Below are 15,148 nucleotides of genomic sequence, written 5' to 3'. Positions count from 1 at the left end.
CCCAGAAATAAACCCCCATAAATATGGACAGATAATTTTTGACAAAGAAGCAAAAAACATACAATGTAGAAAAGACAGCCTCTTCAATAAATGGTGCTCGGAGAATTGGAAAGCCACGTGCAAAAGAATGAAACTGGACTGCTATCTGTCACCATGTACCAAAATTAATTCAAAATCAATCAAAGACTTAAGCATAAGATCTGAAACAATAAACTGCATAGAAGAAAATATAGGTACTAAACTTATGGATCTTGGATTCAAAGACCATTTTATGAATTTGACTCCAAAGGCAAGGGAAGTAAAAGCTAAAATAAATGAATGGGACCATATCAAACTTAAAAGCTTCTGCACAGCAAAAGAAACCATCAACAAAATAAAGAGACAACCAACTGAATGGGAGAAGATTTTTGCAAACAGTGCCTCCGATAAGGGGCTAATATCCAAAATACACAAGGAACTCATGCAACTCAACAACAAAAAAACAAACAACCCAATTGAAAAATGGGCCGAGGACCTGAAGAGACATCTCTCCAAAGAGGACATACAAATGGCAAATAGACATATGAAAAAATGCTCAACATCACTAATCATCAGAGAAATGCAAATAAAAAGCACAATGAGATATCACCTCACCCCAGTCAGAATGGCTATCATCAACAAGACAAATAGTAACAAGTGTTGGAGAGGCTGTGGAGAAAAAGGAACCCTCATACACTGTTGGTGGGAATGCAGACTGGTGCAGCCGTTATGGAAGGCAGTGTGGAGTTTCCTCAAAAAATTACAAATAGAATTGCCATATGACCCAGCAATCCCTCTCCTGGGTATCTACCCAAAAAATCTGAAAACATTTATCCATAAAGACACGTGTGCTCCAATGTTCATTGCAGCTTTGTTTACGGTGGCCAAGACATGGAAACAACCAAAATGTCCTTCGATAGATGAATGGATAAAGAAGTTGTGGTATATATACACAATGGAATACTATTCCGCGGTAAGAAAAGATGAAATAGAACCAATTGTGACAACATGGATGGATCTTGAGAGTGTAATGGGGAGAGAAATAAGTCAGGCAGAAGAAGCAGAGAACCATATGATTTCACTGATATGTGGTATATAAACCAAAAACAACAAAAGAACAAGACAAACAAATGAGAAACAAAACCTCGTAGACACAGACAATAGTTTAGTTACCAGAGGGTGAGGGAGGTGGTAGATGAGGGTAAGGGGGATCAAATATATGGTGATGGAAGGAGAACTGACTCTGGGTGTTGAACACACAATGGGATTTATAGGTGACGTAACACAGAATTGTACACCTGAAATCTATGTAACTTCACTAACAATTGTCACCCCAATAAACTTTAATTTAAAAAAATGGGGGTTCTATAAAAATTGAGAAAAGGGAAACTAGATAATAGGGATCAACTTTCGATCTCTGTCATCTGGGAGAAAGAGGAAGGAGGAAGGGGAGAGAGGGGAAGAGCTCAGAGACAAGGAGAAGGGAATAAAAATGTATAAAATTAGTTGGTGTCTATCTTCAAAACATCTTCCACCCCCCAACACCCACCTCAATACTTCTACTTGCGCTGGTGTTCCTGATTTTCCAAGCTTCTTTAATCAAGATTGTTGAATCCGCTTTCACTCATACCCCTCTAGCCTTGGCCTTAGACATTGACATTGATTGGAAAATAATCTGCTGCCAATTTTTCCAATACCATTGGCATAATGGGCTACAGGCACAAGTGATTTATCCAAGTTCTCTGCTTCATATTAAAAATCATGGACTTGAACATGAATTTTAATCAGCACAGTCTCCTTGTTTGTGGTTAAAGATGGCGCTGTTTGATCAGTCCTACCACCACACTCTTCCTATATGAATAGTAGTGCCCCCTGGCATTGGGCAATGCTGTGGCCCTATGCTTAAGTGGACTGAATTTCCACGTGAATAATCACCTTACTTTCACATGAAAATTGCACTTTGGTTTTTAGTCTGGCTGCCGGAGAAAGTCTAAAACATGAAGGGACAGGCAGCTTTAGTGCTATTTATACACACAGGCTACCTTTCCTAAGGAGTAAGAACTGCTGTGGCCTCATGCCCAGAATGCTGACCTGTGAAGAACAACCCCCTTCAGCCTTTCATGGGCCTAAGATGAACCACGTGACATTTATTCCACAGATCAGACATCAGGTCAGAGCTTATTGCTTTTGGACAACGGCCATCATGTGATTTACGGAGCGAAGAATAGGTACAATACAATCCTCAGAGTACGTTACAAAGTTAGAGGGTATTTCTAAGCACAGAAATATGCAACATTTCAGGGGTAATGTCATAAAAAGAGGCATCAGACCAATAGATCACTGTCTCTATTCAACTGTAATCTCTAAAAATAACTTGAGCTTTCATTTCTGAGAACGAGAGAGAAAAGTTTAGAAGTCTACATGCGTGTTTTTAGGAGTCCATATGTAATCTAACTTTTCCAAAACTGAACTTGAATATAATCTAGTTAGAATTACATCCCCCAAGGACATTTAAGTATAGATTCAGATTTACGAAGCAAAGTAACAGATAATGTGGTTTTATTCCAAAGCACAGACTGAAACACATGGCAACACTCATCATTCTCAAAGTTCCCAATTGCTTCATTTACTCCCAAGTGTCAAGTGGCTCCTACAAAAAAATTACATGCGGTCAGAAAATTGCAGGAGGCCTGGTTCTTAGGGAGTAATGAACCATCTGATAATTTGCTAAATGCTTATATTTTCTACTCGTCATTTTCTTCCTTCTTGGATAGCACATCATGCAAACGATGACAAGAAATAAAGAAATGGAAATGCTCCCGGAAAACAAACAAACAAAAAAAAAGCAGGCGAAAATGATGACAAAAAAATAAGATACAAAATGTCCTTTTTAAATAAACAATATTTTTAATGACTTTTATGAAAAACACCAGTGGAAAAATTTAAATGTACTAATATAGCCCCAGAGACACTGATTTTCAGTGGGTGATACCATGTGCCCCCATGACTGGCATTGATACCACTGAAAATGGCCACTGGGGACATCTGAGGACAACTCCAAATAGACATCTGGCTATGGGCAAATCCAGTCCGTCTCCAGAGACTTCTGTAGAATTCCATTCTGGTTTTTAAACTAGGAGGATATGAGAAACACTGATCTGCATATTATTTCATAGGTAAATTCTCTCACTGAATTATTCTCAGCTTGGTATTCTCACCTGTTGGCTCTTCTGGTCAGTTTTTACTTTCTTGATGACCACTTTTCAGTGATCAACAGAACGCAGGGCAGTAGCAGTGGAAACCAAGAAGCAGATCTACATTATCACTAGTTGCTATGGCCGCTGATGCGTGGGAATGAGAAGCTTAGAACTAAACGCCAAGATGACTTTCCACTATGAAACTTAAGATAGGCATAGGACCATCCTCATGCGCCTGGGGAATACGGCCAATTCTGATACGTCCACAAGTGTCCAAGTCATGGGACCCAGAGTTGTGAAAATCAGGCAGATTTAATGTGATAGAACAGCATGATTTTTTTTTAAATGTCAGCTCTTTTTGGTGTAATTTAATACAGTTTACTTATAAGAAAAAATAGAAAATCTATATGAACAGTTTCTAGCTGTCGGCTCTAATTTCCCATGATGGCCCACGCCAGGGAGCTCAGTGTTATTGAACACTTTTGACTATATCAGAAAAGGGCTGATTGGAATTTCTGCTCACTCTTCTCTTTCTCGTCACTCTTTCTCACATTCTTAGGAAACAGATCCAATTTTCAGGATTCTCCAGCCAAGCAGAATGGCACCGGATGGCTTCTAAAAATATTTTATACCAATTTCAACATTTTAGGAAAATATCTATGATGTTCCAATATTAACAAAAAGAAAAAAAGGAAACATTACTTCAAAGATGCCTATCAGCTCATGCCCTATGTATTTCCTGTCTCGGACAAAAATTTTCCATTCTTCTCATGAAACCAATTAGTTATAAAGCTGTAAAGTCACGCAGACATTGCGTTTTAATGAATTTCTCTCAAAAAAAAAAAAAAGAGAAAAAAAATTTTTGAGTTCTTAGGGAAGAAGAGAGAAAAGCACAGAGAAGTACTTACTCTCCAGGCTAGAAGATGAGAGCAGGCCTGTGTTCTACTCAGGTTAGAGCTTATTACCTGGCACATGCTAGTTGCTTAGCAAATTTTCTTTCTGTATGTTAAATGACTCTTTCCAATGAGTAATTTACAGCTTTCCTGCCCCTCCCTACACTCAAGGCTCTAACAAAGATCTTTTTAAAGGTACAAAGCCAAGATTTTTATTCCAGAGTTTTCCAAAGCAACTTTTCTTCCCCTAACTGGTAACTTTCTCTTATGCCCACAGGTGAGCTCTGTCTGGAACACAAAGGCTCAGCCTAGTGACAGAGGACAAGGGGCTTCGAAGTCAGACATTTCCAACCACACGGTTCTGCCACTTGCCTAGTGTGGTTGAACACGCACCTTAATTTCTCGGAGCCTCATTTTCCCCACCTGTAAAGCATTGTAATGCTTATTTCACAAGGCGATCTATGACTTAAATAATATGTATGAAAGGTAGAAAGATGCCTTCCAATAAATAGTCTATTTATGATGACTACTTTATCAGTAGCAGTAAGACATGAACCTTTAGAATAACCCTATAGCATGCTTTATAAGTGAAATACTGTTGTATATCTAACCGAGAAGTTTTCTTGCTCATGAACAATATATGAACAATATGGCTTTTTGTACTGTATAATATCATAACACAGTTGCCTTAGTTTGTGTACTGTCCTGGGATAAGTACTAAAGTATGCAATTTCTTGGATGCAGATTTCTCTAGAGATTTCTTAAGTAGTCTATATAATGCTTTATAGTTACATATGTGTGTGTGTGTGTGTGTGTATCTATCACAAACTAGCTGTAATTCTCCCAAAGTCAACAACCTGTCAGTGATCACAAAATACAACGGAGAAAGTAGCCTACATCCATACACATCCTCATTGCAATAAATGTAGGGTTGACCATTACCTTGGAGAAGTGTAGAGACAAGGTCAAACGCTCTTCTAGAAGTTTCCATGCCCCACCCAGCTACTTTTCACCTTAGGACATGGTTAAAGGGACACATACAAGTTTAAGGGGCTCAGCAAAGACTCCTTTACCTCAGGCTTCATGGGTAGCTAAAAGGAAATGGGTTGTGACCCTCAAAGGACTTAAGAAGTGACTAACACAGCAAACACAGAGACACAACTATGTACAAGAAGATCATGTAAGAAATGCACAGCCAGAAACGAGCAGCAGATAAAAACTTGAAAAGGAAAAGATAGTGGAGGGCTTAGGCCATTGCTCTCAATTCAATAACTGGACTACAATGGTTTGGGCTAACCTAAAATCAATACAAATTGCCACATATATCTAGCTTCTAAAAATCAGAGGGGAACTGGCACGCCATCTCATTTTCGTTCTCCCTCTCTCCCAAGCCCCACTGACAAGAAAATGACTCTCAGTCAACTCATCTATCTACTCATGTGCTTTCACCCAGTACCTAACTCTGAATGGTCTGCAAATGTATGTTAGATGTTTCTCCTTCTAACTCCAGCTCCATTACATGGATATTTCCCTTTGGATGTTTCACAATGACCTTAAACAATCATACGCAAGTCCTATATACACCTACATTTTTAAAATTTAAGTTAAATCCTAATCATTTGTAACTTACAAACCAGTCCATAATTTGTTTTCTAATTAAATAATTCATCAGCTGAATTAACTACACCCTTCTTGCTAAATTTTACAGTGTTGAAACACCCTAATTATATCTATAAATTTACTCGTCCTTTTATTTTACATTTATCTTTCCTAAATCACCCTGGTAATCAGCAGAAACACCATAATCTTCCTGCTCCTGCAAGACTGCAGCTTTGGGCTCATCTTCAACCGTTCCTCACCCTCAGGGGTGGGGAAATGGAGGTGGTGGGGGGAGGGGGCAATCTCCAACCTCTGCAGTCCACAAGGTCAAAAAGGAAACACCCAATGTGACTGACTGAGCACGGCCTACAGAAGACCCTTAGAATGGATCAAAGATGAGAAAGGGCGAAGATGGACGCTCCCTAACTCCACACACACCTGCATCCCACCCTTTAAAGGCATAAGGCTTGACTCAGTCCTACTCTCAATTCAGAAATATTAATTGAGCAACTACAAGTGCCTGGCACTGCTTTGCTTTTGATGATGGAGACAAAGCGGGGAACGAACCTTACAGTTGATGTACAATGCATTTTTCAATCTTCCTAAAAGTTCTTAATTGTCCCCAAGTCTAATTTCTAAGCCAAATTTCCTTCTGTGCAAAATGGTATAGCCAGTCTTACCACCAATTACCAAGAGGCTTTCTTAACTATTTGAGTTAAGTTATTGGCCAAAGAAAGCATGCTCCAAAATTACATGGCAAAACATGTAGAGTAATTTTACTCAATTCTCTCAGTCAATTTCAAAGGTATTTATCACAAAGTAGCACAGTCTTGCTAAAACACTTCTTCAAACACAAAGAGTGCTTTGTTTCTAAAACTCCAAGAAATAAAGGGAGCACCCAGACACTATACCTGTTTTGTAAGTTAAAGTGAAAAAATACAACACTGAAACTCGTAGTTGATATCTCTTCAGAAGAGAAATTCATCAGCAAGGTAATAATTCCCAGTAGCTACACAAAGAAACCACAGTCTTCAGAAAAACCACATAACAGAGAATGGAATACTGGGAGCAGCCCACATAATTACTCATGATAGATAACTGTATTAAAAATTAAATATAAATTATTGTGGGCATTATAGTTTTGGCACAAGATGAAAAAAAGTGCCTTATGTTACTTAAAAGTTTCAATAACTGCCTTAAATTTGGCTCCATCGAAAGTAAGCCTATCCCAAGTAAATATAAAGCATTTATTATTTGAAGTATTGCTTTTAATACAATTGGAGGTTAAAAAAGATCTCTTGACTTTTCTGAAAGTTGCTATATGGCATTGATCTTTTTAAAAAATACTAAAAATAGATACAAAGAGGTGAATTTTAAACAGGGTCTTAAGAAATATTACTTTAGTATATGTAAATCTCTTACTGAAACTGAACAAAACACAAAAATCAATTCCAGATGATTTTTTTAATCTAAATATAAGAAGGGAAAAAATAAATCTTTTAAAGATATATGACAGCGTCTTCATGATACTAGAATAGGTAGAATAGGTAGACAATAACACAAAAAGCACGAACCTTAAAAGAAAAAAAAGATGAATCAGATTATATCAAAGTTATTAATTTCTGTTCATCACTATTAAGAGAGTGAAAAGGCAACACAGAGTGGAAAAGTGCTTGCAATACAAATGCCAACAAAAAACTGATACTCAGTAAGAAAGACAACCCAACAGAAAGAAGGAGCAGAGGACTTTGATACACACATCACCTAAGAAGATATCCAAATGGCCAAGAAACATATGGAAAAGAGCGCAAGCAACTTCATTAGTCGTTAGGGAAATATAAATGAAAACCACCAGGAGATACCGTACATTTCCATGAGAATGGCTGACACCTGAAAGAAGAAAGGCACCTGCACTCATACGCTGCTGCGTATTTTATATTGTATTTTCCAAATACTCTGGAAAACTGTTTGGCAGTATCTGCTGAGCAGAGATTTGTCAAAGGGTAGTTCCTAGACCAGCAGCGTTAGCATCACCTGGGCCTTGCCAGAACTGTAAAATCTTGGGCCCCACCCCAGACCTACTGAACCAGAAACCCTAGGTGTGTCCCAGAGACCTGTGGTTTAACAAGCCCCTCCAGTGATTCTGATTTGTGCGAAGAACCGCTATGCCAAATATATGCGTACCCTTTAACCCAGGTTGCACTCTTAGAGGTAACAGAAATGTGTACAAATATTTATCAAAAAGCGTGTACAAGAGTAGCACCACTTTTAATAACTAAAAACTGGAAAGTAGCTATACACCCATCATCGGTAGAATGGTAGCATGTACAGTCTTAATAGAAATCCATACAGCGGTGAGGATAAATAATCTACAATTTCATGCAACAATGTAGATGAACCTCTCATAGGTAATGTTGAACAAAAGAGGCCAACACAAAGCAACGCACGCTGTTTCATTCCATCTATGTAAAGCACAAAAACACGCAAAGACAAACCTGCTGTTGAAAGTCAGGATAATGGTTATGCTTGGGGGGGGGTGGGGTGGAAACTGGGCGGGGGCTTGAGGAGGGTTTCTGGATGGGATTAAGGTTCTACTTCCTCATCTAGGGTTGGTTACACTGGGGTCAGTTTATGAAAATTCACTGAGCTTGTAATAGTCATTGTAGACTTGTAACATGGTTACTTTCCTATGCCTATACTGTACTTCAATAAAAAGTTTAAAAAAAAAAAAAACCAAAAACTTGATTAAAATAATTAGTTTCAAGTTGCACAGGTATTACTTTAGGTAAAAAAATTTGCATTAGAAAAAGTTTAGGACATTAAAGAACAAGGAAGAACATCAAAGATAATATGCCCGTCTGGGGAACTGTTGTCAATATGGCAGCAGAAGTGGGGGAGGAAGCTTACAAGATCACATATCAAGGAAAGCCTCCCCTGATGACTGTATCTAGGTATTAAAAACATCCCGGGGGTCTGGGCAGTGGAAAACCACCAGTGGGCACACCTCACTGGTAAATCTAACCTTTAATAATTTAAATGTAAGCACTATATTTCTATATCCCTTAACTCCACTGAAATTTTCAGTGGTTGTAATTGCATTAATCTACTCACCAGTCAGGTTAAGCAGCCATGAGACGAGCAAAATGGAAACGGTCAAACTCATTAACTAGCTGATGTTGGCTTCTGATTGAAGTTTGTTTGTTTGTTTGCCAGCAGAGTCAGTGGATTTAAAAACGATGAGAAATACTGCCTCATCTCTGCCACCAGCCAAGCCTTCCTTCCACCCTGAGCTCCCTTTGAAGTAGTTTCTGGGCTCTGGTTTAGACACGGGTTCAGTCTGGTGTTTACCAACAGGATGTTGACCTTGGCCAGTTATGTCACTTAGGTAACTCGATATAAGCAATACACCTACATTTTTTTCTTTTAAAAACATGTTCTCTATTCTGGTTTTTATTTTTTGAAATGGTAATTAACTTGCATGATCAGAAACTCAAAAAGCACCAAGAATTTTACCAAAAAATGTCTCCCTCCTAACCCATTCCCCAGTCATTCCGTACCTCTCTTGAGGTAACCAATGTTACCAGTTTCCCATGCAACCTTCCAGAGACTGAAGATTTATTGGGAAAAAAATCTATAGCTCTATCTATATATTCCATCTTACCCTTCTTTCCATACCAACGAAAACATACCGTACTATTCTGCCTTTAACATTTTAATCTTCTAGCAGTTAAAAGGGACATCCTCTTTCTTTTTTATAGCTGCATTGTCATCCATTGTACATATGAATGAATGAATGAATGAATGAATGAATGTGCCACAATTTAACCACTCCCGCACTAATAGACATTTATGTCCATCAACCTTTTTCATTGCAAGGAGAACTATTATATAATGAAGACTGTTCTACACGTTTGTGATCATGTGTGTATACCTGTAGATAAATTCCTTGTTATTTCTCAATTCTTTGTTAAACTCTTCAGTTTGAAAAAAATTCCAGACCTACAGAAAAATTGCGAGAATTACACTGAACTACCGATAATATTCTGAGATAAATTTCTTCAGCATTGCAAACCACTGACCATTTTATATGGAGAGAGACGTCTTTCCACTGAATCCCAAGAAAGCACAATAACCTGGGTATTTGCAGGAGTTTTTCTAAAAAATAAAATGGTTTTTTTAAAGGCAACCCATAGGAGGGCAAGACATGCAGAAAAGGAGTATTCGGAGTCCCAGGAACAGCCAGCGTCACGTGGCTGTCCCTGTGTGTATGTGGTCTCTCAACCTGACACACTAGAAAGGCTCAGCAAACTTCCCCTCTAAAGAGCCAGATAGTAAATGCTTTGGAATTTACAGCCCCTACAGTCTCAGACACAGTGACTCACCTCCACTGTGGTAGCATGAAAGTAATCAAAGGTAATAAACGAGTGAGTGAGCCTGCGTTTTCAATCATTTACAAACGACTTACAGAGACAGGCAGAGGGCTGGGTCTGCTCTTAAAGACTATCAGCCTCTAGACTCACTCCCAATGTAGAAAAAGTTTATCAGCTATCCAAAATCAATCACCAGCACTTCCTGTTGGCCTCTGACTTCAGATAATGCGACTGTCACTCTCAGTGTTAAACTGAGTTCTGTTGTTCATCTTAACGCATTTCCCGTTTGCACTATGTCACTGTACGGTGCCAGCTTTGGCAATGTCCTTGAATGGTCCTGAACGGACCCACACAGGTGAGCAGGACAAATGACTTCACCTGAAGGGAGGCACCCCTAGACCCTACAGGTTTGGGTATGCATATGTGCAGGTATGAAAGACATTATCTCACGCCAGAGAGAAAATATTCTTTTGACATTTGGACTTTCACACAGCAGAAAGTATAGCTGAGATTGCCCAAGCGATGTGGTCCCTATGATTTAAAATACAAAGAAAATGTCTTCCAGCCAGTTTCATAAATGAAACCTTTGTGACTGAGTTCTTTAAAGCCATGTAATTTTCCCTCTTGGATCAGGCTTTATTCATTGGGTTATTTCCCTGGAGGTAAGGGACTCTGGCAGAACATTTTCACTGACTGAAAACAAGCTCCACTTCCCGTGCTCTAGAAACCTGCAGCAATAATAATTAATGCAAAGCTCAGCCAAGTAGTGAGGGCATCTCCTGTTTTTATCAGTGTTGAATCAACTTCATCCACACCCTCTTTCACTTCCCTTCTTCTCCACCTATGTGTTACGTTTCTGTCCCTTTTTCTCTTGCTTCAACTCAACCAAAACTAAATGACTAAAAGGAAGTTGAAGGCAGCAAGGCTTATCATTGAAAGGAGGTCATTTGAGACAACGTCTTTCACGCAGCCTTCTGAGCACAGTTCTCTGAGAGCAAGAATCGGTGTTCAGTATAGTACACATCGGAGATGCTCTAGCCATGTAATAAAGCCAGAATATCAATTTACAGTAACAACGCCTCCAAAGTTTTCTTTTATGCTTTAATCTCAGAAAGTTTCTTCAATTGATATCAGCTCTTGGTTTGATATCAGGGTTAATTAAAAGCAGCATATTATGACGATTAGGAAATCAGATCGGTATAAGAAAACACTAGGATATAGGTCTGACATAGAACATGCAAGTTTGATCGTTATGATAATAAATATATTCATTGAGAGGCTGATAAATAACCAATGGCTTATTAATGATATCTTCTAATCCCCCTTCCTATCATGAGAAAAACACAGAGACCAAAATGAAAATACACTATAAAAATAAGAGAATAGTGTCCCCTTGATACATAATACCAGAACATTCTCTCATACCTACACCTGTTTCCTCCTGTGTCAAATGGAATTATACTGCCTACCTGCCAGAACTGAAAGGAGCAACTTAGAGACACTGTGGGAAAACACCCTGAAAATAGCAAGCGCTCAGCAAACGTAAATCATTACTATTATTACTGAAAAGGCAGGAGAAGTAAAATCCATTAGTTTGAAAATCTCTCTCTCCAAAATGCCCCCATGTTATCTGTGTGACCTAAAAGATCTCAAGTTCCTGTTCTAAATTACGTGCTGTGGGTTAAAATAATCATGCACACAATTGGATCCCACAGTATTTCTTTTGTTGTTATTGTTTTAATCTGGGATGAGGTTTTGTGTTGTTCTTGGGCCATAAAAACATAAAATATTTCATTATCCCTTGGTTAACTTGTTAATTCTTAGATAGCTAGAATTTTTTTTCCTATAGAATCTCTTTTCCACACAGCCAATGGGTAGAAAATGGAAGGCTCTTGAGATGCGAGGAACTGTCAGTCAATTGATGTGGAAGTCTGTAAAGGTGTAGCTCGTAGGATGTCAGATGGCCGCAGGAGCACAAGCTGAGAACATCACCACCACTGAACAAAATGTAAATGCAATTTAACATGGGATTAACTGGGTAAATCCCGGCCCACTGTCCATCTCACGCCCAAGCCTGTCAGTCTTGACACACCATTCAGCAAGTACCAGCATCCTCCAAATAGTCTTACAGACTCGTATAGTGTGCTTCACAAAGACCCAGAAGGAGTCAAATGAATGACAGTTCAGAGCAGTGCACGTACTCTGGATCCAACAGTCCTGAGCCACCACTCAGAGTTCTGAGACCACAGCATGGTAGTGGCATCCATTAGCCTCACTTCCTGTAGTGGATATTTGTCATGCTTTGTAGACACACACACAACACTAACACATTTCTTGAACACTGTTGCTTTGTTTAGAGAAATTTCTCCTGTATTAGTCCAACATCCCCCAGGAACAAGCCAGAAACTCAATTTCCAAGTTTTCATTGCCGTGAGGGTGCAGATCTGAGACCTAGGCCTTTGTGAATCAGATGCACTCTCGAGAGACTTTAATATGTAGAGAGCAGCGTAGGAAGGCATGAGAGTCCTTCAATTTCTGTCTTCTCAGGGGAGTCATTGGGAGCCTCCAGCTTCAGGAAACATCAGCAGAAGAGGCTTCTAGAATCAGTGGGAAAACCTGTGTCCTGCGAAGATGCCAGAGTGGTCTTCACAGAGACTTTCCACCCTTACAAGAGTCTGTGAGCTCCCCAATAAATCCTGTATTAAATTCCATTTACACGTAAGCAAATTGGAGTATGTTTTTCTGCCTCCAACTAAGAACCCCAACAAATTCAGGCTTTCCATTTATGAAACGGAAATAAGATGTGCATCACGAAAATGTTGACGACTACCTGGAATGGCATGTGGAACATAAGCAGAAAAGCATTTGTCAAATGTTCGTTCTACTTCCCTCCTTTTTTTGGTTATTAAATACTTTTACTATTCTGTTTATTTTTGTTCTATTCGCATGTTAGATATGTATTTTTTACTATTCTTTTCATGGTCAGCCTGAAGATTACAACATGTTTTCTTGATTTATCACAGTCTAACACATATTATAATTTTTAACATCCCAATCCTGCTAGAACTTTAGAACTATTGAATTCCATTTACCTCCCTCCCACTTTTTTGCTTTATTGTTATCATACATTTTTTTCAGCGTATATTTTAAACTTCCCAAGACATTATAGTTATTGCTTTGTATAATCAAGAATTATTTCTATTTGGCCACATGTTTATCCCTCCTACTATCATTCATTTCCTCCTGCATTTCCATATTACCATGTGGAAACATTTTCCATCTGCCTGGAAAAATATATTTTTTTTCTTTTAGAACAAACATGCTAACAATGAATTCTCTCCATTTTTGTCTAAAAATATCTTTATTTCACTTTTACTGTTGAAAAATACTCCTAATTCTAGGCTGGCAGTGATTTTCTTTCAACACTTTAAGGATGTCCTATTCTCCTCTGAACTCCAGTGTTTCTCATGAGCATCCAGCTGTCATCTTATTGTGGCTCTTTTAAAGGTAATGTGTCTTTTTTCTCTAGATTTTTTATTTCAGTCTTCAATTTTACTATGACGTGCCTATGTATGATTTTCTTTGTATTCCCTTTGCTCAGAATTCCATGAGTTTCTTGAATCTAGGGGTTCAGTTCAATGAAATCCTCAGCCATTATCACTTTGAAAACATCTTCTGCCCTATTTTCTTCCTCCACTTATTCAGGGAATTAAATTATGTGTATATCCAACCTTTTAGCATATTCCACATGGGTCTCCCATATCTTTCTCTTTAAAATCTGAACTTGAATGCCATTGACTTGTCTTCCAGTTCATTAGTCCTATGTTCTATTTCCAATCAACTGCTAAGCTCAATATATTCTTTTTTTTTTTTTCAATTCTGTTCAGAAGCTTTTCTTTTTTCTTTTTTTTTTTATTAGTTTTGGGTGTACAAAACAATGTAATAGTTAGACATTTATCATGTATATCCCTCACACAGTGATAACCCATCTACTACCCTCTGACATCACATACAGCCATTACATTTCCACTGTCTATTCCTAATGCTGTACTCCACTTCTTATAACTATATATACATATGTATAATTATAGTTGATATATTAATTTCATATATTGTATATTCCCATTTTAGAATACCTATTTTATATTTTTTATAGATTCCAATTCTTTGATAAAATTCTCCATCTTTTTACATTTTTTCTCTATTTTGAACATAGTTATTTTTAAATTCTTGGCTGCTAATTCCAATAAATTGATCATCTGTAGGTCTTCTATTGTCTCGGCTTTTTTCCTTGATTATCATATAGTCTTGCCTCTTTGCATGTCTTGTAATTTTTACTGTATACTAGACATAAAAAACTGCAGTGACTTCATGTGATTTTTATTTTCCACCAAAGAGAATTTGTCTTCCTTCTCTTAGGTAGATCATTTCAAAGGACTAATCATTTCAATCTAACAAAGGGTTAAGCTGGAAATGGGCTAGGTTTTAGTTTTAGTAAGGTTCATAATACTTCTGCTGTTCCTTTATTTCTACGGCATGGACATCCTATGCTTTCAAGATCTTGGTGACGCCTTTGTCTTCTTGGGCCTGAGAGATTCTGAGAGTTTCAGTTTTGCCCTTCTGAGATTTTCAACTTAGCTCTCTATCCTTCCACTCAATGCAACCTCAAAATTTGAAAATGTCTTGATGGAGAAACTAACCACATATCTGATGCAAGCTCTCTCCTCCTGGGAAAGGGGCTATTTTCTTACCTCACATCCAGAATTGGTAAATGGCCACAGATGGGTGGGAAATAGCTCACCCTGGAAAGCTTCCCTCCTTAAAAGTTGAGTTTTTATCTAGTTCTCATTGTTTTCCTAGCTCTCTGGTGCCTATAAAAATGGGCTTTTTATAAATTTATAAATTATTTTGGTTTTTTTCAAATTATTGCAGCAACAGCATTGGCCAAGACTTTCTACATCCGACCTACAAGAAGTGCCCCACCCCTCCTTTGAAACAAATGATCAAATTGGTGACTTGATTTTTCTTTCAAAAGCACCGACATTTTTCACTAATAGAACCTAAGATAAAA

This window comes from Rhinolophus sinicus, chromosome 17, assembly GCF_057876585.1.
Source record: "Rhinolophus sinicus isolate RSI-liver-muscle chromosome 17, RSI-T2T, whole genome shotgun sequence".
NCBI lineage: Eukaryota > Metazoa > Chordata > Mammalia > Chiroptera > Rhinolophidae > Rhinolophus > Rhinolophus sinicus.
The sequence above is the reverse complement of the archived record's forward strand: the minus strand, read 5'-3'. Positions refer to the sequence as shown.